Here is a 23,265-nt window from a genome sequence, read left to right on the forward strand (position 1 = left end):
ATATTACAGTGATTCTGTAGACGCGGAAATTTCTCTAGGAAATAGTTTAAAAACGAGGGAATAAGCTGTTCAGAGCCAAATAGACAACCAAAATGGTGAACTTTCCGCAGTGTACGTTCCATCATAAATAAATGTATCCGGCAATACTTTACACCTCTCTGGTGAAAGACAATCCCCTCTATTGTTGAAGGATTCGCCCCATAATTACTATTATTATATAAAGACAAATTGAAACCGAAGATTTTAGAGAAACTGACAGGCGCTTAAGCTCCACTCTCTGCTATCTTTAAACACAACTTAATATCGTTGAATTAATCATGACACATCCTGATAAATTAATTTAATTTCTTGTAGAATGAAAATTACGGAACATAAACAAATCTGTAGCCAAAGTTTTGTTTAGGGAGGAACTTAAATTCATGCATAAATGTATTAATTCTGATGACTTAAAATCAAAAGACATGTCAAAAAGTTCCTAAAATTTCAAAACAAAGTCAATAGCAACTAAAGTTCCTAAAAATATGTTCCCAGTTACAAGAAACAGTGTAGCATATCGTCGAGTTTGATTTTAGTTATTTATTTACAACTTACAATTTACTGTGGTCAACAATTTATATTGATAAGAATATATCAGCGTCATGTTAAAGTTTACGATTTCAAAGAATGTTCGAGAGACGAGAATGTCGAATTTTCCCTGAAATTTCCGATATGGCGGGCAATTTGTAGATAGGAAGAAACGGTTCAACTCTCATTTTAGCTATCACTAGTTCTGTGCAATCACACGAATTTGTCGCTAGTTCCACCTTAAGATACTTTCAATTCAATATTGAACTACATTCAAGATTTCTGTGTACTATATCTGGCAGCATATCCGAGTTTTGTTAAATTGGCGATGAAGCATACAGTTTTAGTGCTCAGTTTTCAATTTTTTTTTGTTATTTTCTTTTGTATACTTTGTTCCTTTGACTTGTATCAATGCTTTTGCTAAATGAAGCTGTGAGTATTACAAATATTTACATACATAGCGACGTGCCATTTCGCGTTTTTTCCACATCAACTGCGCCTTGAGAGTCGTTTATTTCGCTATTATACACTTCCGTGGTTGCTGCTTCAGTGTTCACAATCAGATGTTCCTCCTTCCTTGTTACCGTTACAGTTCACGAGTCTGAACTGCCTCAATGATGGTGCTAGCTGTTGGTTTTGAGGTGCTTGATACAGCTACTTCAATTGTCGATATTATCTGAACAGCTTTATTTATGTGAATGGGTTTTCCTCGGGGGTTACTTAAACGGCTAATTTGTAATATGCCGTCTTTTCACGGGGCTGAAACGTAATAGTTTGCCCTTGATATAAGCAAATAATTCTGAAGGGCCCTTCACATTTTCACCACAAAAACACCTTTTTGAAATATCAAAAAGTAGTTCCTTAGATGTGTCCTTCGTAACGGATTCCGCTCCTCTACATATGGCATAAAATCTTAATGACCACTGTGCAAATAAGTGGTGCCAGATCTTGCAGTCGAGCTTCGCTTTTCCCATCGTCCAAATATAAAGGGATCTTGATTATAGCGTTGTCACACACAGTTCCGTGTGTGATGTGCAAAATGGATGGTGTCGTTTGGGCCAATTTGCTGACCGTTATCAGCACTTCATTATCACCGTCAGTAAATGAATACTCTGTCTTAAACGTAAACAGAAAGTCAAAAGCCACTGCAGTTGGCCGCAGCACAACTTCTTGCTGCTGCGATTCACTCATTTCGCCAGATCACTACAGCCAAGCATCAAAGTGTTCTTCAGACAAGGCACACAATATAAAAGTAACTGTTTTGTCGTTCGCTTTGCGTTGACTCGAACAGTAGCAGAAAGTACACTGGAGATCGTCAGCATTGTCTTTAATGGTGAGAAATAGCAGACTTCTTTAAAATTTTCTCAGTGAATTTGTTCAAACCAAGCGAAATATAAATATTTTAAGAGGAGCGAAACTTAGAACATATTTAAGACAACAACAATCGTTTTTATTTCATTCTACAGTGGTGTAACTTCTTAGGCACAACAAAGCACGTTTACTCAATAAATCTAACGCAATCTGTGTGGAATTTCGTATATGGTGGAACTGCATAAAGGTAACTTCCGTGAGTTGAAAATCCATTTTCGCCACCAATACATGGCACGAGCATGTAGTTGTTCATTCGTTTGAATTGGACATTGAAACACATTTTGCTAAGATGTGGCTTCCAGCATTTACAATAGCTTTTGGTCGACGACCTACAATTGTTTAAACGATGATCCTTTCGCCGCTGGAAATAATATTTAACTTACTAAGGAACACGAAGTAATCTGTACGAAGGGTACTCAAGGACACATTCAAATTCGAAATTCTCAACTCCTGATTACCGGATTACGAAGCACTTTCTTCAGTGGCTGGTGTCTCTGAAGAGCAACCCTTATTGGGGAAGCGATGATACCATACACTTTTAAGCATCAATCGATTGCAGGTCGGTTCTGCCGGATACTGATGAGATTAAGTGGACACGTAAGTTTTTGACCAACGATATTTTGGACGCTGTTTTGGCGTGCATTGCTCTTTTCTAAAGTACTTTAGCTCAAAACCTTGAAAAAGTCGCAGAGTTTCATGCATCCGAAATGTAGGATGACAAGCATTCCAGATCCGAGAATTATGGGCCTTGAAGCTCGAGCTTTTGTATCTTAACACAGCATCACAGTCATCTGCATCATCGTAAATCGTAAAATCGACTCTCCCACTGCTCTGCCATCAACGTCAACCATTATTATCGGTGTCATCCGATTGCATTTAATCTTCTCTCATTTTGTCTAGATTGAAGACACCCTAAGATTAACAGCTTAACCCCCCCCCCCCTCTCCCCGTTCAACGTATTTTATTTGTGGATCCAGTATTAATTTGTTCATACTATAACAACTCAAATTATGACGTTTTTTTCAAGTTTGAAGCCACTGTGCAACGACCCGGCCAGAGATGCTAATTTATGATTTGAAAATTTAAAGAAAAACCTTTTCCAAGATCCTTTGTCCAATTGCTGTCTGTCTGGTATCATCGTCCTTGTAGTCTTTTAAGGGGTAATTGCGTTCCGGGGCTGGTGGGGCAACAGCTGTCTTGTGTCCGTGTTCATAGCTTTTTTTGTCTGCCTGTTACGAGAAATAAAAACCTACAACTGAAAAGAAACAACCCCGCAGCAGAAGGAAAGCAATACAGTGAGGCTGATTGTTATTCATAAGCATCCTCTCGGTTTACGCAATCACGGAGAGGATTTTTGTTTGTTTTTTTCTTCTGCTTTGTATTTTTTCCACGGCGCATAATCAACAGCACAATTGGCGTGAAAAAGTTTACTGCCAATTCGAAGTAAAGGCAATGCGTTTTCCTCCGAATCGTGAGCGGAGATTAGATGCCCGAAATGGGAGTTGATTTTGATAGCGCTATAAAATTTAAATTTGTTCGTTGCGATTGTACTAAAGAACTTACTTTAGGCACACGAAAACATGCAATATGGTTTGAACATGACAGGTTCTACTACTCGAAATTGTATCCATCGTCATCAAACAGCTAGTAGGCCATGACTCTCCACAAAAAAATGGGAGCACCATTATGGTTCATCAACAACGGTATCAGCATAGCCTTGATTAAATCGCAGGAATTTTCCGCCAACAAAAACCACTTCCCTTCGGTGCTTTATTTAATACCGTTGAAATCCGGCGCAACCCCATTAGCCATCACAAAAACCTCTCCGTGCCAGCCTTCGCCCGGAGGCACAAAGTCAACATATTCAAAACACTTCATAAACGCCTGCTGGAGGCACTGCCTGCCTTCACACACACACAAAAAAAATAACCATCCTCCATAGACAACGCCGATAACAAAGTGTTTTATTCTTCCGACTTCATTTGACTTCCCAGGCCAGCTAGAGCCTGCTCCAACTATGTACCTAGCAGTCAATAGAGACACCGGATCGTTTCATACTAAAGTGTCCTATATCCCCCGTACGGTAGATGTCCGTCACAGTAAGTCGAGCCCATCGGAGGTGAGGCACTTTTACCTACCATCTACCGACGCGATGCGACGCCCGCAGGAAAAATTGGGCAGATTCAACGATGATGAGCGACTTCCAGCTGAGATTTTGGATCATCACCGAGCAACGACAGAGAGAATGAACAGAAAAAAAATTGTCAGTCATCACAAAGCGTCTGGCGAGTGGGTGCTTCCCGACATCGACGACGAGGACGAGGGCGACGACGTCGTCCCCGCTTGGGAAGAAAAATTAAATTTATAAACACAATTTATTTGTATAATTATTTTCATAAATCCTCTGTTGCATTTGCGGAAGAAGCTAACCGAGTTAGTTAGTGGCACCGGGCCTGGGTAGGAAGACCAGGAGTCCGGGAGTTGACGAATCATCTGCTTCCCGTCACTCGCTAACTGACTGGTTCAATCCAATCACCTAACCCACCTCCTGCAGTAAACGCCCATGGAAATGCACAGAGACCAGCGAATAATAGTACAGTCACTACTGGTGTAAATGCTTCGGTCTCGATTTAGACTGGTCATTAATATGGATTAAGGATTTAACATGTTTTACGCAGAAAAAAGGTGGTTTGGTTTATTTTTGTGAACCGCGAGTTTCCATGTTCAAGGTTTAAATTTAGTTAAGGAAACAATTATTTGAAAATGTTGGAATCGACATCTCTTTTTATGAAAAAAAAAAGCTAAGTGAATAATATAGAAATAAGCTTCTAAGCGGTTGGGGGGTGCCTCTAACCTGTAGTAGAATTTAAGTTTATATTGGGCTTTCTATCAACTTAACGACAGATTATATATTTATGCGTCGTATATTCTACTTTTCTAAAGAAATTAAATCTAATACCTTGGAGAGGTCGCAAAATTACATGCGGCCGAAACGTCGAATAAGTACTTTTTCCGATACGGCATTTTTTAGTCCGGAAATCTGGACCGCTGCCTTCTAACACACTATTTATTATCATCATAAAAACTTTCGTAATCTCTACTTTAATTTAAAAAAACGCCTCTTCCACTGCACTGTGATCGACGTCAATCGTTAATTATTATAGATGCCACACGCGAAGCCAACGAGCTTGCCACTGTACAAAAATTAATCAAATTTCCTTTTGATATCTACTTTCCCAATCCTGTGAACTGCGTAACTATGTTTTGTGAAAAGTTGGATATCGGTTTTTTTCAAATTTATTTCGTCAGTAATTGACACCAACTTGGAACAGCCAGTTAGAAATTCGGAACACCGAACTTTGAATTTTTTAAGTTAGGTTCTGACGTACAACTCCCCGAATCCTCAAAAAAAAAAATGAAATGTTCGGAAATGTAATTTTTTTCAGAATCATCCACAAGCTTCTGAAATTTTTGGGATTTTTCTAAAACTTTCTGAAAGTCTTTGAAGCCATCTTAAAAGATATAACTTATTCTAAAATTTTCTGTTAGCATCTTAAGTCGACAGTAGTTTTGCAAATTCTTCTAAAATCTTTTGAAAACTTCTGAAGTATTCTGGAGTTTTCTGAAATCATCTGTATACTTTTGAAATCTATTGCAGCTTACAAAACTTCTGCGGTCTTTTGCAGTCTTCTGCAGTTATCTGCGATCTTCTTAAGTATTTTTAAATATTCTTCAACTGAAACTTTCTAAAATCTTATAAAACTGTAAGCTTCCGAGCACTTTGTAAAATTTTCTGAAATCCTCTGAAGTCTCCTAAAATCTTCTGAAAGCTGAAGTCTTGTGGAGTCTTCTGCTGTCTTCGGGAGACTTTTGACGACATCTACGATCTTCTGAAATTTTCTTCAAATTCCTGATTCCTTTTAAAGCCTTCTGGAATCTTTAACAACATTCGAATGTTCGGAAATCTTTCAAATTTTCTCTAATCATTTGAAGTCTTCTGCAGTTTTCTGAAGTTTGGCAAAATCTTTTGAAAGCATCTGAAGTTTTCTGTAACTTATGGTGCCTTCTGAAATCCTCTTAGGTTTTCTGAAAACTTCTGTAGCCTTCTGCAATCTATTGCAGCCTTCAGAAAATTTCCACGGTTTTCTGCAGTCTTCTGAAACATACTTTAATTTCCTACAAATTTCGGAAACCTTCTAAAATCTTTTAATGACTGAAGTCTTCTGACATCTTCTAAAATCTGCAGAAGACTTCTGACGCCATCTGCAATCTACTTAAATATTCTAATATTATTTTCAAATTCCTGAATCTTTCTGAAGCCGACAGGAATCGTTAAAAACATTCGAATGTTCGGCAATCTCCTAAAACTTTTTATAAGCTTCTGAAATCGTCTGCAGCTTTCTGAAAACTTCTGAAGCCTTCTGACAACTTCTCTTTGTTCGAAGATCTTTCAAATTTTCTGTAATCATATGCAGTTTTCCGAAATTTTCTAAAAAATTAAAACTTCTAAATTATTTTAAAAACTTAAATTTTCTTAAAATTTCGTCAATTTTTTTAAAACTTTCTTATAACAGAAAAAATTGAAATGTTTAAGTTTTGTAAAACTGCCTGAAATCTTCTGAAGTGCTTTGAAATCATCTGAAAACTGAAGTGATCTGGGGTCTTCTGAAATCTTCTGAAGAATTTTGCTGACCTCGGAAGTCTTCTGAACACTTCTGAAGCCGTCTGGCAACTTCTCTATGTTCGAAGAGCTTCCAAATTTTCTGTAATTATTTGCAGTTTTCTGAAATTTCCTGAAATCTTTTGAAAGCGTCTGAAGTCTTCTGAATATCTCTATACCCTAGTAACAATTGTGGTTTTATGGTAGTTTTATAACCACTTTTAAAACTTAGATTGCACTTGTAGCATGCTATAAAACTTCAATTGTTACTTGGGTATCTTCTGAAATTTATTGCAATCTTCGGAAAATTGCTATGCTTTCCTGCAGTCTTCCGCAGTTTCGCAGTCATCTACAACTATCTGAAACATTCTTAAATTTTCTTCAAATTTCGGACATTTTGAATCTTTCTTCAATCTTCAGAAAAAATGTGAAATGCTAGTGATTTCGTAAAATATCTGAAATCTTCTAAAGTGCCTTAAAATCTTATGAAGGCTTAGGTCTTCTGGAGTCCTCTGAAATCTTCTTAGGTATTCTGCTGTCATACGGAAATCTTCTAAAATCTTAAAAATTTCCGCAGATTATCTGAAATTTTCTGAAATTTTTTAAGATCTGATTTGATAGCATCTGAAGTCTTCTGGTTTTTTCTGTAGATTGTGAAGTCTTTTGAAGACTTCTTAGGTGTTCAGAAAGCTTTTGCGGCCTTCGGAAAATTTCTACGGTTTCCTGCAGTCTTCCGTAGTCCTCTGAAGCCATCTGTAATTATCTTAAACATTCTTAAATTTTCTTTAAATTTCCGAATCTTTCTGAAACCTCCTTAAGTCGTCATAAAAACTTTGAAATGTTAGGAAGTATAGATATTATTTTGTTCGGCATGCAGTCAATGTGGTAATAAAACAGTGGCTGTCTATTTATCCGAGGTTTCGGCTCATTTATTTTGCCTTCTTCCGGGAATCACTATTAAATTAGTTGATAATCTTTATGTATGTCTAGTGTATTTCTACTTACTAGGTGTCTGTCTTTTGTCATACTGGTCGTGCACATAAGTGTGGGGTGGACTGAACATATCAGTTGGCGTGCACACTAGAAAAACTCTAGAAAGATAACTGCGGAGAGAGAAACAGAATTTTTGGCAACGTATGCCCCGGCATTGTATGGCAACACGTCCAATGTTATATGGATAGGTAATGCTCGTTTCTTGACAGCTAAACGCGAATCCAATCGATCCAAAATGGAGTCTCCGCAGCAGAGTTACAAATAATCGAAGCTTTATTTTGACGGCTGAAAATGAACCTGATGCGACTCGCGGTGAATAGAAAAAATATTCATTCAAATATCCATGTTATTCATTCAGTTGAATATCGAACAATATATTCATTTTACTAATTATCAAGGAAAATGTTTTCAAATGCCGGTAAAGCATATGAAACAACAATCATCATCGCTTACATTATGTCAGGGCCTACTTTGATGTGTTTGATTCGTTGCTACATGGTCGTTTCGTGTAATAATCGGAGACGAATGAAAATATGCATGGATGAATGGGTGGTTTGTTCGTTTGACGTTTTCAGCTGCGTCAGTGAATATTGAAAATGAATGTGGCTGAATATGATCAATTTTCATTCAATGAGTTTGAATATTTTTAACTCTGCTCCGCAGTTCTCTTTCTAGAGTTTTTCTAGCGTACACTGCTTCGGCATTAATGCGTTACTAACTGTGCGTGGTGTTAAAAGTGCTAGGAAGTATTGTAAAATTTTCTGAAACCTTCTGACGGTTGAAGTCTTCTGAAATCTTCTAAATTTTTCTGCCTTCTTTGGAAGTCTTCTGACGCCACCTGCAACCGTCTTAAATAATCTAAAATTTTACTCCAAATTCTAGAATCTTTCTGAAGCCTTCTAGAATCTTCATAAAATTCGAATGCTCGTAAACCTTTCAAATTTCTGTAAATTTCCTTCTATAGTCTTTTGAATTCTTCTGGAGCCTTTTGACAACTTCTACGGTCTACTATAGTCTTCAGAAGCAATATGAAATCTCTTTCTAAATATTCTGAAATTTTCATAAATTTCTGGAACTTTCTGAAATTTTTTACGAAAATTGAAATGTCTCAAAATTTTGTAAACTATTCTGTAATCTGCTGAAGACTTAAATCTTAAATGTTCTTGATTTTTCGATATCGTTTTATAAATTGTTCGGTATCTTTTGAAATTAGCTAAAACCGATTGAACTCTACTCAAATCTTTTGAAAATAATAATTTTGACATCAGTTCGTTTATTTGATAATTAGCATGTTTGCGTTTATTTGACAGTGCCAATTTATTTTTACAAGGAGATTACAATTTTAAAATATTTTTTCGTCAGATCTAAGAGGGAAAATTTGGAGCTATCTTAAAAATAGAAACACAATTTGGCAGACAAAAGCGAGCACAATTGATTTTTATTATCAGAAAGTTGTGGGAGAGCAAAATAAAAAAATGAATTTTGTACAATCTTAAGGGTGGCCTGCTCGTATTCACGGTTTACTCTCGGTTTAGACGATGCAGCTGCTATATACCTCTAACTTGAAACACATAATATGACGTTTCTCCCTTGTCATGAATCTTCACCAGGGTATTTATGTTCCTTTTTCTTCTAGCTAGAATTAATAAACCTAGGTCCAATTCGGACTTCACAGTATTCAATGAACAGAATATATTGTTTTCTCCAAATCATTCTGAAATCCAGACCTTGAGGTACTGTTGCACCATCAAGAGCTTGTCAGGAGGATAAAAACAACCCAGCTATTAATTCTGGGTAGCCGGCTTCCGAGAGATTCGGCTACAACACTTATGTCAACCGCCCGAAACAACTATGATTCGAGATCGTCTCTTTTTTAATCGCTTTCAACAGCCTCACTTAGATAGCAAATCACCTACAGGTGATAATGAATGCTATGTGAAAACTTAACCAGCTTAACCGGAATTTATTACCAAAACAACAAGCTCCACTTGGCGACCGTAACCGAGGCTACGTACATAAAGCTGACAATGCAAACCACTCGCAATAGAATGAATTATGAATGTCGCTTTTACCGGTTGGAAGACAATATACCAACCGAACCCAAATACTCCGGAAACAGTTCGCCAAAGCAAAAAGAAACCTCTGCTCGTTGGTACCTACCGAAATTTAATTAAAACCGAAAGATCCTCACCGGTCCGGATCCTTTTTCCGATTTGCACCCTTCCTCCGCCTTCCATCCTCGACTCAAAACAGGCAAAGCACAAGAAACAGCTTTCTCGACATTATCCTTCCGGAATGTGTCAGCACATATATGGTGTGTACGGTTCCGGATCCGCAATCGGGCAAGGGGTTTTCCGCAATTCGCTCAAGCCTATGCATAAGGTAAAGTTTTCCCTCTTTCCATCACAGCTGTTTGGTGTAAGATTCTTAGTTATTTATAGGCCTTCCTGTTCTCACCTCGTCGTCGCCATCGTCGTCCAGTCCAGTCCTTTTCCTCCTCTGTTCGGGTTGCTGATACCGAAGGATGACCGCATTTATCTTGTCTTTGCGAAGAAGAAATCTCTGAAGCGTGTGCCTTTCGGGATTTGGTCCCTTATTCGCTTTGGTCAATTGTCTCCGATATTGCATGCACGCTGTTCCGGAAAATTCAGAAGGCGCAACTTCTCACCGGTCTTCGTTCTGTACTAATAATAAAAGGATGACTAGGAATATTTGGTCAACTGAGACGACGGGTAAGTGGCCTGTTCTTTTATATTTATTTTTGCTCTCGGTTAGGGTTGTTCTGGTGGAAAATCTTATCCTTGTTTTATTTGACACTAACAACTTCAAACTATGACAATATTTACCAGCGGTATCAATAAAGCAAAGCCTACTTTTCCACCTCGGTAGGCCACCCTAACCCGAAGTGGAAAAGAAAGGCAGTCGCAAACCCGTAAATCTTTCTTCGGTCTCAGCAACCGAACGATATTGCAGTGATGTCGGCACACCAAAACTCGTCGAAAATTAGGCGCAAAAGACACACCGGAGCGTAAAAAGCGTAATCCTCCCTCTCGATTTTCCTTTGGTGCCTTTTCTGCCTTCTCAGCGACGATCTAAGATGAGTTTCTTAATGTTTCGGTGATTTTACGGTTCCTTGACTGCAAGCCTGTCCTGTTCTATACACACTTACATCACACACACACAGTCGGTACCTCAGTTAAGACCTTTTTGACTGGTGGTAAGAAAAATCCTTATTTGTTTGCTATTTTTGTACGGGCAGTGTTGGCATCGCGAACTAGAACTCGCTCCGACTACAGATAGGCAGATGTGTCTTCGGATCAGAATTGCCTGACCTGAGTACTACATCCTGCGTGTGTGTGTGTGCTGAATGCTGCCTGTTTCCATCCAGGATCTGGAACCAATTTTGACGGTGAGGAAGTGATAGCAGAAAAGAGGGTAGGGGACACAGAGCGACATGTTGTGGGGAAGCCAATTTGCTGCTGTTTTGTGGGATGTAGATGAATGGCCACTGTGTTGGTCAGATCAGGATGGGCAGGGCAGGACAGGGCACAGGAATGGAAGACAAATCGCTGTGTGCCCGGTAATCGTTGGATCGGAAAATCGAATATCTATGATTTTTCATTGCGACGTAATGATGCGTTGGTTTTTCGAGTTAGAAACTTAGTGGTTTGTTTCGTAGGGAAAAAATTATGTTCTATTCCATCTAATGATTACGCGATAGCCGTCTCATATTGAGACGTTAACGAGCATGATAAATATTTAAGATCTTAGAATACTTCCCTGCTTTACATATCAGCGGCGTTAACAAAAAGGGGTAGATCTTGCTGCTTAAAACATGCTCCTGTCTCAGCTATATAATGTATTACGATGGATCGTTTTTTCGAACGAATGTGGTTTAGTGGAATCGGACATGTGTTTAATTCCTCTGGTCAGCCGAATGCCGAGAACTTTGATAGATTTATTGTCGGAATTTCACGGGCTTTAAATATGCAAACATAAACTCTGGGTGCTTTTCTCGAGCAAATTCTAAAAGGCTCAAACACCTTGCAATTGATCAGTTTTAAATTTTACAGCCATCAAACAGCATAAATTGTACTACTTGGACACCTCTATACTACAATGAAAGACACCACTTTCGATTGACTTCCTACTAGACGAAAAGACAGTACCAAAAAAAGAACACAAGTAGACCAAATTATTACACCAAACCAGAAATATGTTAATTTGTGTTCCGCTCGAGAGGGCCGGTAAATAAATCAGGTCGCTATAAATTAATACATATTTTATTGGCGATATCACGCCTGCCCGGTGCGATCCATTCGTGTTTTTGTGTTTTTGGAAGCCTACCCCACCCCCATCGATCGTCCTTTACAATCCACGGTGAGCGAGCACAAATACGAAAATGTGCTCACGAGGGCAACTTAATTTCGCACAAAATTACATTATAAAAAATTGAAAAAATTCTCGTGTCCACTTTTGTGTTTGCCCTGGGCCCTTTTTCGTCCCGCCACTCACCCATCCAAACATTCTTGCGTTGGCAAAAATCGGGTTATCGTAATTTATGACTATCGCGGTTTTAATTATTGAAAATAAAATAAATTTTCCGGGCATCGAACAGGATGCAAGGGGGGGTGGGGGTGGTTCCTCTATCGCGCAAGCACCTAGCGGTGTGATGGGAGTTTTCATTTCTATCGGAAGGTTTCTTTTTGTTAAAAATTCGAATGATTGTGCAAATCACTATTTTTAGCCAAAAAGAAAGCTTAAACTGAAACGTAAATTTGGACGTTTTTTTTCTCTAAGGGCAGCAACATCGAGAGAAAATTTGCATTCAATTTTTCATAAGTGACTCGGTATTCCTGAAAACAGTTTTGTTAATTAAGGCTGCGCCAGTTAGGACGACATCACTACAGTTTACTTAAAAGCGAAGATTTCTTTGAATTCAGTTTGCGGATACTCAGTACAAAGAAAAAATCATTTTGATGCTGTTTTGGAGACGGCAACCATGTCTTCCAAAGACATTCTTCTGATATTGGATGACAAATGGAAGAAAATTTTCGCTTTTCAGTCTACAACTACACATTGTTGGCCAAACAAGATATTTTTGGTAGCATCGTTTTCTTGCTGTTGCGCACTGCGCATTATATGTGGTGTTCAACTAATGTTTCAAAAGATTGCGTATATTTGCCCTAGTCCAATTTTTCATAATTTTTAAATTTCATTCGTTTCTTTCCTTTTTAATATCTCAATTTTCCTTCGGCCTTATTCTGCGCGGCGTGTGACGTGAGGTGACTAAACTCACCTCACTTTACTTGACTTTTTTCACCCTATTCTGAGAGTCGACTCGAGTGAGGTGAGATTCACCATTGCGATTAAATGGGCGTCTCACGTCACCCGAAGTGACTCTTCAGAATTGGGTGAGACAAGTCACTTAGAGTGAGGTGAGATTAGTCGTCTCACGTCATACGCCGCGCAGAATAGGGCCGCTTATTTCGAATCTCTAAAAATTTTAATACCTTGATTATTTATTTCAGCAGGATTATAATTTTTATATTTTTTTAGCGTTTTGATTAATTTTTTTTATTTTTTTATTTCTTCACTGTTTAATTTAGTGCTTTAATTATTGAACGTCCTTTCCTTTTATCTTGTTACATTTTTTAATTTCTTTGTCATTAGTTATTTAAGCTTTCAGCTTTTCTATTTTTTTGTTTTTAATTATTCAATTTAATCAATTTTGGAACCAGAAATTTTTAATTTTCTGTATTTTAATTTCACTAATTTCTTAATTTTCGCCTCTTGAATATCTAAATCTTTCATTCGTTTAAATTTTGAAATGTTTTTAGACTCACCTTTTTTCAATTATTTTGATTTTTTTATTTCTAAAGCTTTAGATTCTCAAATTTTTGAATTCCTTATTTTTATTGAATTTTTTAAAATTTTTAGATCCTAAAATTTTAAATTTTTAATTTTTAAGGGTTTTATTTTTCTTAATTATTTGTATAAATTTTAAAAATCGTTTATTTCATTATTATCTTATCGGTTATTATCTTTTAATCGCTTTAATTTAATAATTTTCTAATTTTTAATCCTTAAATATTTTAATTTTTCAATTATTTGAAAAATCTTCAAATTCTTAAATTTTAAAATGCTCTAATTTTGCTTTAATTGCTGAATTTTTATTGTTCGATTTTTTTGTTTTCTAATCCTTTACTTTCATGAATTTTTCAATTCTCAGATTCTGCATTTTTTACATTTTTTAATTCTTTAAAATTTTAATTCTCTAATTTTGAATTTATTTATCTTAATTTTTTTTATTTTTCAATACCTTTTAGGATTTTGTAATTCTTAGATTTGGTATTACTGAAATATTTTAAATCACGAATTTTTTAACTCATTATCGTTATAGTTTCCAATTTTTTAATCATTTAATCTTATTTTTATTTTTAATTTCTTATTTTCGGACTGTTTATTTATTTACTTTTTATTTTGTTAAATTGAAATTTTAAATTCTTGCATTTTTCCAATTTTTAAATGTCTTTATTTATTTTTTAAACATGTTAATTTTCTAATTTTGAATCCGCATTTTTTTATGTTTCATATCTTTATTTTTCTGATTCTTTGATTTTTTTTTGTTTTTTCCTTAATCTTTTTAGTTTTTTTTTATTTCTTTAATTTCACATTTTTTTATTTCTAATTCTTTTATTTTTATTTTCCTAGCTTTTCAATTTATTTCTAATAATTTTCAATAATTATTTCAATAATTTCAAAAATTATTTTCTAAATGTTATATTTTTGAATTACTTAATTTCCTAAATCAATTTTCAGTTTATGTTTTTAATTATCTATATTTTAAGTTTATGAATTATTTTCAATGATTTTTTTTTATTTTCTTATTTTTTTTATTTCCTGATTTTTCAATTACCCAATTTATCATCCTTATATTCAAATTTGAATTGAGCCTTAAATTTTTTAAAATTTTCTGTTTTTTGTTTCAGTTATTAATTTTTAAATTCCTAATTATTTAAATTTTTGGACCATTTAATTTTGCAATTAAATTTTAAATTTCTTGCTCCAAAATTTTTTAAATTTCTAATTTGTCAATAAATTAATTTTTAAGTTCTTCAACGCAATAGTATTTTTATCCCTCGTTCTGTTCATTTTTTGTTGGTTTTTTTGATTTCATAGTTCTTAATTTCTCAATTTTATAATTTTCAATTTGTTTTTTAAGTGTAAATTTTTTGATTATTTAATTTTTTAAATGCTTCGTTTTAACTTTCTAATTGTTTAGTTTTTGAGTTTTTTAACTTTAAAATATCCAAATTCAAAGATTTTTCAGAGCATATTTTATTTTTTGTTAATTTTAATAGTTTTGCTATTTAATTTTTCAATTACTTAATATTGAAATAAGATAAACCGGGATTATTCGCCCTTTTAGGTGGATAGAAGTGAAAAAAATACCGGGCAAAAGTCCTAATTGTTAGTTAGAAATCTCAGCTACATTTGGGTGCCATAAAAGATTCATTTGCACCCCTCCATGGCAGCGCTAGGCGACGATTCGCAAACCTCTACGTTTTTCCATTCTTTTACAATGTAGGAGTAATTCGGACCTCCCTACCGGGCAATTCAGAATGTCATTTTCCTTTAATTTTTTACAATGGAATTACGTTTGCCTATGAAATATTAACAAGAAAAAAAAATAAATTGCGTTACAATAACTTAATCTGGTTAGTAACAGTTGTCGATTGGCGCATCATGTATTTTCTTTGCTGCGGCTTATGCAATGGTGTGCGCAGCCGCAAGCCGCTGAACGGTGGTTGATGGAATAGGGGGTCCGAATAACCCGGTAGGCTCATTTCACACAAAAGTGTTTGGCCTCTTGAAAATGTTTTCAAACAAAGAAAAATCATTCCCCTAAAGAGGAGCCTCAAGATTTGTTTTTTTTCACTTTTATTTGTTGCATTAATCACGATTTTACCATTATAGTGATTTTTGTTTTGAGGATAACAATAAAATGAAACACATATCTCCTTTCTAATAAAAAACAAAGAATTAAATTTAGCGCTTAAAATTAATGGTTTAGAATAGCGGTTCCACTAATATGTACGACAGTCAGAAAGTCGATTTTCAGAGAAATCAAGGATGTTCGAATTACCCCCACAGTCCTTATAGTCCGGGGCCCCCAACTAATTTTCTTTTTTTAGTGCTTTATTTTTCTATTTTTAATTTGATAGTTTTGATTTTTTTAAATGTTAAATTTTTATATTTTTAGGACTCACAATTCAATAATCTTTTAATTTGGTTGGTTGCCGATCTAAATTTTTCGGGGTTTATCAATCTCTTAATTTGTTTTTCATTTTGTGAACCATCAAATTTTTATTTTTATTTTTTGAAATTTCATTAATTTTTAACTTCTTAATTTAGTTTTTTAATTAATTTTATTGTTTTAGTCCTAGTTTGAACTTCCACATTTTTTTTAAATTTTCAGTTTTATTTTTTAAATTATTACACCATTAAAAAAATTGGTGACCTATTAATTCCTTTATTTTTTAACATATCAGTTTTATAATTCTTAACTTATTTCTAGTCCTTTAATTTTTTAATTTTCATTCCATTTTAATTTTTTTTCATCATTGTGAATTCTTCAAATTTTTAAACTTTGCGATCCTCACTTTTTAATCCTTTTTAATTTTTTAATATAATGATTTGGCAATTTTATAATTTTGCGATTTTATGATTTTGTAATTTCGTAGTTTCGTAATTTAGTAATTTTGTGATAATGAATTTTGTAATTTTGTGCTCTCGAAATTTTGTAATCTTGCAGTGTTGTAATCTAGTATTTTTTATTATTATTTTCTATCTTTACTCATCGGTTTCTAGTTCTCACGCAGCTTGTAGTGTTGTGGCAGGCGCTCCGCAATTTTCCACATTTCGTTTGAATTTCAAACGTTTGGAGCATAATCCATTCACCCACAAGAAAACGATAACACGAAATCGAAAGCAAGCAAAGTGATGCTATCTGTCGTCGTTAAACCGTGTGGAATGTCAATCAAGTTCTGAATGGATTTGTATGAATTTTTTTTCTTCTCATAATTTGAATATGAATTATTGAAAACCCGGATTTCCCATCGCTCGTATTTCAGTCTACCGCCTGACAGAGGAAAACGAGCAGAGATATTGATTCATTCATCTTGCCAGTTGCCTACTTGGATGTCTCTGACTGATACACTGCTGTACTTCCAGGTCGCATGTCTGTCCTGTCATCGAAGCGACTCTCTAACTAGTAACACATTTGAACGATATTTGACTTCCTGTGATAATTCAAAATAGCTTAGGTACATTTCTACATTTCAAAAATCCTCCAACTCAACTAAAATGAAAAAAAAAAAACTAAGCCACACAGTTATCCCATCCCATAATCCAACACACAACACAGCACTCGCCATGTGTTGACATTGTTTCAGGCACCGGTTGACCGACCCACCGACGACGACGGATGGCATGCAGGGGATTTAAAACGTGGCAGCTCGGTCAGGCTATGGAATAGTTTCAACTTTCGAGTAGCCAACTTAGTAGTACCCAAAATATCGTCCAGTGGTTTTGAAGGCGATAAAAAGCTTAGCGAAGCAGAGCAACGGCGAACCAAATCGGGATCGTGGCCGGTCTGGGCACCCGCCTTATGTGTGTGTGTGTGTGGGGAAAAGATGGAGAGTGTCTCTTTCATAAATACTGAATGATGATGGAGAGTTTTCATTCATTTTTATTTGCATTCGAGCGAGTTGGGGTGTAATTTTCCTATTAGGCTGAGTGGTGTGCAGTTTCGCTCTCAACGGGGGTGTTTTGTTGTGCTGTGTTGTCTACTGGAACAGTTTGGTTAAAAGTTGTGGAGAGTTACGTGTTTAAACGTGTTCGAGTTTGTCCCTCGAGAGGGATCAGATTAATGTTATGTCGAAAAGTTGGTTGAGAGCTGTTGGTTCGCTGACTTAACTCTGCTCGATGGAGATGAACGTATGTGGGAAAAGACCACGCGTTTCAATGTTGTTTAGTTTCCCCTGCATATTTGCTATTGTCCTTACAGAATTTTTAATAGGCTTTGAAATAGAAATTCTCGATAACCCCAAAAACATTCATATTGGAAAACGTATGAAAAATAGGGTTACTGTGCCCTAATTCATCTTAATAACTCTATTCATCCCACCCATTTGAACACATTAGTTAGAGTAGTTTCTGTTATCTCTATTCAATGCATTAGCTCAAATGGTAGGATGAATAAGGGTGCGTTGTACTCGACTTTTCGCTTCGCTCCAACGCTAGTATTTTACATTATTCAAGTTAGATCTTCTATTGATCTGCTTCTTAAGAACGAAGCAAAAATATTGATACCTATTTAAGCGCAATGCAATCAGTGTAATCCGAGTTATCAGCGAAATAGTGTGACAACGTGACTAATGAGGTGAATAAAAGCACGTCTACCCTATTACCGAAAAACGAGCGAAGCATGCTTTCCAGAACAGTTACGACGTATGTCCACCAATTATGAAAGAAATATAGAATTTTCAATAATTTAAGAATATTTTGGAATTCGCACAAAATTTAATTTAAACTCTAGCTTCCTCCACAATTTAAGCTTTGCTTTAGTTACCTTTAAATTATGAAGAACCTAGTCCAGGTGTAAGATCCATTAGTGTTTATCATTCGATCACTGCTAATCAATGATCGCTCGCATGAATTCGATGCCTTTAACACTTTTTTAACTCAACTATACGAATTATTTTCACTGCAATATTTTTTCTAGTACTCATTATATCCACTTTCACTCACTCATAGGGTTTTCGATTGATGGCACTGACACCGCGCCAGTGTTTTGCACTGGAACGGTGCCAATGGAACACTCCAATGCAAATCGAGTGCAGACTTGAATGTGTGCGTGTAGTTGCCCGAGCTGTCATTTAACAGCTGATGTTTTGCACTTTTTCAACATTTAACTTTCCCGTGCTGTTTAGTGGAATGTATATTCACTTTTTGCTATTTACAAGCGGAAAAAAGTTTTTCTCCCCACAAACAGACCGATCATCCGGTCGCTTCTGCAATATGGAAACTAAACAGAATAAGGAGGTAGGTAATGCTGATGCTGTTGCTGGACAACAGCGGGCATAAGTTATTTCGAATCTCGCAAATGTTACAATTTTTCAGGATACTGCTCGTGGATGCTTAGCCACAGTGTGGCTCCCTGGCAATAAACTGATATCCTAATTTTGTCAATGAATATTCAATACCTTTCCGGAGATGGTTCAGGATTGATAACATGATGAGGGAGTTCAGGTAAGTAGGCGCGAATAACATGACAATGAAAGCCGATCTTTGATAATTTTTCTCATTTCCAGCAATTCACACCTATCCATATCTTTACTTGACGCAATGTTGAATTTTTGTGCCTACCTGCGGACCACAATGGGCTATCGTTGCGCACAATTCGTAAATTAATTTCCTGTCGAAGCTCGCAGAAACTGTTACGATGCAAACCGACAAATAATCGAATCGATTGCTATAATGAGCTGCGGAAGGCTGATGACGAATTTGTTTCTTAAAGCCTAACTAAATTACCATGTTCTCGAGCTGGTGTTGCTTCGCCAACAACGACAAACAAGAAATTAAAGTGCTGGACGGCTGGAGAAATTGGTAGTGAATTTTGATTTTGAAACCAGTTTAAAAGAAATTACGGTCTGTATCAGCTAATTTGGCATTTTATTGAATACAGGCAACCGGAAGTGACGTAACTCCACTAAAGTATTAGAGCTAAACTGCCTGTAATTGGAAGTCAGTCCCATATAGTTAGAGATCCCTTTAGAACATGGGACTGACTTGCGATTATGGGCAGTAAATGCTGTACTCGAATTTGTTCCGACTGGGACATTTTCTGCTCTTATTTTAGTTATTTGTTCAATGTTTTATGAGAAACATTAATCGGCTGGAATAAAGTTCAAAACACTAGAACATGAACTAGTATCATTTGAAAGAAACCGATAAAGAAGTACGACCGCTATTCTGTCCTTCACAACCGTTTTATTCCATGGTCTAGTAGCAACTCGAAGATGTTCGTAACAAATCCCGACTGTTACGATTCATCAATATCTTCGGCTCTGTTAGTGCTAGTGCTAATTTTATTAAAATATCCCTTTAAAAGTGAGATTGTAACGTTTCAATATAGGGGTCCGTTCCAAAATTTTCGGCCAGAATGGTGTCTGTACCATTCTCTATTGTGTCGCCGAGTATTGAGCGCATTTTTTCTTAAACACCGTGAACTCGATAGTCTATGACATGATCAGCGATTTATGTAAAGCAAGTGCGTAGACTACATCATACGAAATCGTCGAAAACCTTGTACCTCATTCACTCCCTGATATCATATACTTTCCTCCTTTTTGGAAGACATACATGTTTTTCTTTACACACTAAATCTTTGTATCGCACCTTCAAGCACTATGTTGAACCAGAGTTAAAAATATTCAAATTCATTGAATGAAAATTGATCAAATTCAGCCGCATTCATTTTCAATATTCAGTGACGCAGCTGAAAACGTCAAACGAATAAACCGCCCATTCATCCATGCAGATTTTCATTCGTCTCCGATTATTACACGAAGCGGCCGTGCAGCAACGAATCAAACGCATCAAAGTATGCCCTGGCACAATGTAAGCGATGATGATTGTTGTTTCATATACTTTTCCGGCATTTGAAAACATTTTCCTATATAATTAGTGAAATGAATATATTGTACGATATTCAACTGAATGAATATCATGGATATTTGAATGAATATTTTTTTCTATTCACTGCGAGTCGCAACAGGTTCATTTTCAGCCGTCAAAAAAGAGCTTCGATTATTTTTAACTCTGTGTTGAACAATAGATTAGAGAGTGCATCAACACTGCTTGAATCTATCTTACGTCACAAAGCAGTCGGATGTCTATTATCTTCCACAATTCATTTCGTTTCACTGAATCGTACGCGGAATTCAAGTCCACAAATAGATGGTGAGTCCGCAAGTTATTTTCCCGCAATTTACCCATAATTTGTCTTAAACATATTGTTCGTCGTTCATCTCGAAACCGGTTTTGGTATTTGCCGACCAAAGAAGCTGGGGGTCTGTCTGTTAAATAGAATACGGGACAGTACCTTGTAAGTTGCATTGAGAACCGTTACGCCTCGATAGTGATTGCACTCGTGTGTGTGTATGCTTTTTTAAAAAAAATTTAGAGGGCATTAAAAAGTTTCAAGAAAACCGTGAGACGGGAAAAAAATGTACAAAAACCCAAATGTTTCGGAACGGGTTTGAGCTGCCATCACCCGACCCGCTAAAAACAATTGCTCTTGCCCAAAACCTGATTTCTCCCCGGCACTACCTTACGGCATTACTTCGGGGAGGGAATTTTTATGTGCATAGCACCCACTCTAATTTTACTACTTAGTTGTTAGTTCCTTCAGTAGGGTTACAGCCCCACTCCTCGACACACCACCATCCACACAGGCTGCCAATTTCTGCATGGCAGTTGGAGAGCTGGCTGTAAGTCGAGACTTAGTGCTTTACTCCTACGAAGACAATCTGGGCGGAAAACTTCAGATTGTCTAATTCACCAAGCCCTTGGGCTCCCTTATGCCATTCAGCACCATGACTCGACTCCCTTGTGCCAGTTAACACCGCACAGAACAGAAGGGAGTTCTCCTATAATTCAGTGCCATTTACTCGTAAAGCTCCCGACTTGTTTATGTACTACTCGATCTAGTCCCCGACGGTGGACTTAGCCTACTCCGACGGAGAATTCCCCGGCGAGAGAAGTTCTCCCGAAACCGAGCTAACCAGCCAGGTGTCGAGGTCAGTTCGGCGATTCCGGTGGAACAAGGCATCCGGGTCGTTAGTGCCCCGACGACCCGCGACTAGTGGTGTCTAGTCGCGGTCTACTCAGTCTAGCTGTCAATCTAGCTTACGCCGACGGAGAGTTCCCCGTCGAAGGAAGTTCGATACCGATTCTTCTTTGGTTTTAGCACCACAATTTCTTGAGCCCTCAGGTTCCCCGTTCCATTTCGCTCTACTTTTCCGATGAGCCATTCAGCTCCTGCCCTTACTTGTTCGCGAACTACTCGGTCTAGTTCCCGACAATGGATCTAGCCTACTCCGACGAAGAATTCCCCGGCGAGGGAGGCTCTCCTGAAACCGAGTGGTAGATTTCTCCTGATACCGATGTTCGTTTCCGTGAGCCATTTAGTGCTCCGCGAAGTCCCGATCTGCTCGATCTAGTCCCCGGCGGTGGATCTAGCCTACTTGACGGGCCAGCCAATAGTTGCTGAGGTCTATTCGGCGATTCCGGGCGGAGCGTAGCTTCTGGTTCACCAGCGCCCCAACGACCAATTGCTAGCTGTGCGACGCAGTCTACTCGGTCTGATTCCCGGTGGTGGATCTAGCCTACTGACGAGCTACCCGGGAGGGTGTCGAGGTCGGTCCAGCAATTCTGGTGAAGCTTGACGTCCGGTTCACAGGCACCCCGACGACCCAAACTCTGTGCTACGTCACGTATTACTCAACTGGTTCCCGGCGGTGGGCCTAGTCTACACAGTCGGAGAGTTCTCCGACGGCGGAATTTCTCTCGAAACCCAATATTGTCAACTGTCACACCATATATACCCCTACGAGCTTCTTCGAACCTAGGGCATTCGGAAACCACGTGTTCCGGTGTCTCCTGCACGGTCGCACACTCCGGGCAAAGGGGTGACGAAGCATGTCCAAACCGATGCAAGTACTTCCGGAAGCAACCGTGCCCGGACAAAAACTGCGTCAAATGGAAGTTCACCTCTCCATGCTTCCTATGCTCCCAAGCGGACACATTTGGAATGTCAGTGGGTCCACCTTTCTTTCTCCTCGTTGTCCCACTCCTGCTGCCATTTAGTCAACTAGTCCGCTCGGACCAATCTCCTTGCGTTACGTGCGTTTCTCCGCTGGTAGCATTCCACGTCCTCCGCCAGGGTGATGCAGATGGGGATCATCCCAGCGATAACGCATACTGCCTCCGACGATATTGTTCTGTAGGCACTCGCGACTCGTATGGCCATCAGACGGAATTTCCTGTTCAACTTTTCACGGTTCAGCTTTTCACGGTTGGTTTTCAGCGCAGCACCCCAGGCAGGAATCCAATATCGGAGAATCGATGACGAAACAGTAGATAGCAGACGTCTCGTGCTGCTTCTCGGGCCGTCGATGTTTGGTTTTGCTATTGCTTTCGTTGCCTTTGCCGACTTTTCGCAGGCTTAGTCGACGTGGTTGTTAAAGCTCAACCTGTCATCGATTATTACTCCTAATTGCTTCAGTGCACGCTTCGATTCAATCAATGCCCTCCGACGTCGATCTGCAGCCGCTGAACAGCTTTGCACTTGCTGACCAACAACACCTCCGTCTTGTGGTGGGCTATTTGCAGCTTGATCCCGTTCATCCAGCTCTCGATCGCGTCTATTGTCTCCGTCACCTCCTCTTCTTCAAGTGTTTCACCCATCACCGTTACTGACACGTCGTCCGCGAAACCCACGATTTTCACTTTCCTGGGCAACCGCAGTGCTAGGACTCCATCGTACATCCTGTTCCAAAGAGTTGGACCGAGAATGGAGCCCTGAGGAACGCCCGTTGTGACTCACA

The 23,265-nt window shown here is 37.7% G+C and overlaps 2 long non-coding RNA genes across 4 annotated transcripts in view; one reads left to right on the forward strand and one right to left on the reverse strand.

Annotated features, from left to right (window-relative positions):
* The window catches only part of LOC131676695 (uncharacterized), a 133,755-nt gene that overhangs the window by 51,932 nt on the left and 58,558 nt on the right, over window positions 1–23,265 (reverse strand). The gene's annotated exons all lie outside the window — the stretch shown is intronic.
* On the forward strand, window positions 18,415–19,576 carry LOC131676696 (uncharacterized). Its single transcript, XR_009303223.1, has 3 exons — window positions 18,415–18,697; window positions 18,776–18,904; window positions 18,967–19,576. It is a non-coding gene; the product is annotated as an uncharacterized LOC131676696 (long non-coding RNA).

This window comes from Topomyia yanbarensis, chromosome 1 (assembly GCF_030247195.1).
Source record: "Topomyia yanbarensis strain Yona2022 chromosome 1, ASM3024719v1, whole genome shotgun sequence".
NCBI classification, from domain to species: domain Eukaryota; kingdom Metazoa; phylum Arthropoda; class Insecta; order Diptera; family Culicidae; genus Topomyia; species Topomyia yanbarensis.